At 45.1% G+C, this 3376-nt stretch overlaps 1 pseudogene; it reads right to left on the bottom strand.

The window, feature by feature from the left end:
* Positions 1-262: 262 nt before the first annotated feature.
* LOC122004481 lies at positions 263-1344 on the bottom strand (annotated as a pseudogene).
* Between the last annotated feature and the right edge of the window lie 2032 nt (positions 1345-3376).

Genomic DNA, 3376 nt, shown 5'->3' with positions numbered 1-3376 from the left:
TAAATAAACTATGAGTCATTCATGAATCATCACCTAAACCCTAAACCGTATTAGGAACTATTCAGATGGATTCAGAAATTCACAATATCATAATTAACTTGGTTATGAATCGATTTAACAAGAAGGTCAAAAGAAAATACTCACTTAATGATCAAAGCCTTTAAGTTGTATATGTAGTGCGTCTAAGAAGCCCAACACACAAATCCTATAGAAACCATAACAACAAAAAAAAGTAAATTTATAAACCAGAAAACATGGCATATCAGTGAAAAGAATTAGCATAGACATAAAAGAAACTTGATAGTTCAAGGAATACATAAAACCAACTTAGCAACAGGAAATAACAACTCCTCAATCTAGCAAACAAAAATGATAAAATCAACTCAGGATAGTGTTTGAGGAAATTCATCAAACACATTGCATGCATCAATCAATTAATACTTGCAATCAAGAGATCAAGAAGATGAAATTGTCGAAGATGAGGAAGGAATTTAGTAGTGACGATGGATAAAATGAGGCACACATCACATAGTGGTTGTGCCCTGTCAATACAGAAATGCAGGTCTGAGATTGCCAATTCCATATCCTAATAGTTTGGTCGTCACTTGCGCTAACAATCCATGGATGCTCATCATGGAACTGCACAGTGCGAATGTAATCAAGATGACCAAGGAGGGTAAACAAGCACCGGTGTGTCTTATAATTCCAGACCTTAATCTTATAGTCATCTCCTGCAAATACAACATCCTTGTCAAAAATAAGTGTAACCGAATTGGACCCTTGAGATTATTGGAGCAGATCTAAAGCTAGCATGCTTTAAAACGTCAAAGAAAAGTAAATACAACATATTCCAATATCATCGTTGAGAAGATTTGAATCTTTAATTCAAAAAACGTACATCGTTAGCAATTTCATCTAATCTCAGGATCACGAAAGCAAACCAACCACAATTTGCGAAGGGCGTCGGGAATCTGATCTCAGACTTAACGAGCAAAATAGAATGCAATGCCAAGGTAACTAGATCAAAGAAGGCTGAGCAAGATCTGAACTCGTACTTGACGAACAAAAAGGAATGAAATGCTAGGGAAATAAGATCAGAAGCAGACTGAGCATTATCAGGACAAGGCAACAATCACCTCTGGATACGAAAAGGGGCTGGGTCTTGTGGAAGTGGACGCCGCGTATGGGTTCGTCGTGCTCGTCGAAGTGGTCGATGAGAGTGCCCATGCGGTAATCCCATAGCTAGATAATGCCACTGTGAAGGCTAGCAAGGACCCACGGACGTTTGCTGTGGAAGCTCACACCCTTCACCCGGTTGCTCTTCGTGTCGAATTTGGTCAGCATATTTGCCAGATCAAAAACATACCAGACAAACGCAAATCAGAACGGAGGAAGAGGGGGTGCACACCGGAAAACAGATGTAGGGCTCGAATCCGAAGCAGGATCTATAGAAGCTTCTTCTGACCAGAAATTTAAGAACTGGATCTCGAGACTAGATCGCTGCCGACGGGGATCTGGAGGGGAGACGACAAAATTGAAGGGGTAGCCCGATGACGGGAGACGGACACGGAGACGGAGAGAGGAAGCAAGGACGTCGTGTGTTGATCCTAATCGGGAGAGGAAGGGCGTCGATCTAGGAAGGGGAAGAGGGAGATGAGGTTGAGAGAGATGGTCGGACGACCAACGGCGAGGAGGAAAGTGGTGGTGGTATCGCGACGGTATACGGTGGACGGCGCGATATAAGTTTAGGTTTGGAGGGAAGAGTGAAGTGTTGCAAATTTCGACTAAGTATTGGTGGAAAAATTAAATTATTTTATTTTATCATAGACACCGGGTTTTAAAAACCGCTGTTAAAATTGGAGTCTATTAACGAAAAAAAGGCGCTCATAGACATCGGCTTAAAAAATCGATGCCTATGAGCGAAAATCTGCGCTTATAGACACCAATTTTTGGAAAAACCGATGTAAAATACTCAAAGACATCAGTTTTTTCTTAAAATCGTTGTTGTTCCATCGATGTCTATGAGGGTTTTTTTTTATAGTGCGAGCTGCCTCGCTTCTTGGGTGAGTATTGCTTGCCCTTGAATTACTTCGCCCTGGTTTTTGGGATTGTTATTCTAACTCTGGTTTCCCTGTGCAGCCAACACCTTGCTCCGCACATCAGACGTCCAACCTCTCCCCTTTAGTGATCAGGAAATAATGCGTAGAGGCAAAATCATATTGGAAAGGAGACCTCCCACATTCTGCCCCTACCTGGTTAGGGGCGACTACCGTCGCAACCGCCGTAATTCCTCGCTCAGCTCCTCAACCAACTCCCATGTCCGCCCCCGAACAACTCCCGAACCTACTTTCCGACCGGCCCCCAGACCACCTTCCAGGCCGGACATACCTCCTGCCAGTCCTTCCTTCCGAGCAGTTTCCCGGGCAGCCCGGCAGGCGCGTTCTGCTGTTGACCCCACAAGTCAAAATGTTGTACCTCTTTCTGCTCGTTGATCCTGACCTTCCCCTGAAGATTCAAATTCAGACGATCAGCCATTGTTACGCTAATTCCGACACAAATTTATTGACCTTGTATCTACTGATCCTCCTGCTGCTCAACCTTCCTTCTTATCTCTGACGGCCGCCTCAAGATCGGGATTCCTAGGTACTTATGTGCCTCCTTCAGAGATCCCAGAGAGAACTTTTCGAGGGATGCCTTCAATTATCCCTGAAGAAGCCCAAGGCGAATCTCACCTGCCCCCCAGGGGTCCTGTTTCGCCCCCCGCATCTCCTCTTGCCTCTCGGACCTCTGCGCCCCATCATCCTGGAGCCTCCAATGCGGCTGAAGGACCTTCCACTCATGCCCTTGTGGGTGGAGGCGAAGTCGGACCATCTAGATCACAACACCCAATAGCTGGAGGTGAAGTTGGAACATCTAGATTATGACGCCCAACCTACTCACACTTCAGGGCCACTCTACCTTCAAAACGGCACCTACAGCGCCAAGAAGAGGCCCATACCAGCTGCATCACTCTGCGAGGACTATTGTCTAACAGCTGGAAAGAACACATGGAGCAGATACATTCTTTTCCAGTGCCAGACCAGCTGGACCTGATCGCGGAAGGAGCTATAGTCGTAAGCTTCCCATATTATTTCCTTCCCTTATTCTTACTATCCCTTATACTTATCTTTCTGTAGAACCTCGTTGAATCCTTGGCAATAAGTCACACACTGCCCTCTCTATATCAAGAGAATAAGGCTATGAAGGACAAGGTGGCTGAAGTGGAACTTCAATTGAATAACCCGGCGGAGGCCAACCAAATACTGTGGGCTGAGATAGAGACCTTGAAGAGAGCAAACACTCTTCATAGGCAATCTTTAAGAGGGGCAGATCAGGA

This window comes from Zingiber officinale, chromosome 7B, assembly GCF_018446385.1.
Source record: "Zingiber officinale cultivar Zhangliang chromosome 7B, Zo_v1.1, whole genome shotgun sequence".
Taxonomy (NCBI): Eukaryota; Viridiplantae; Streptophyta; class Magnoliopsida; order Zingiberales; family Zingiberaceae; genus Zingiber; species Zingiber officinale.
This window is presented reverse-complemented; position numbering and strand designations above follow the sequence as displayed.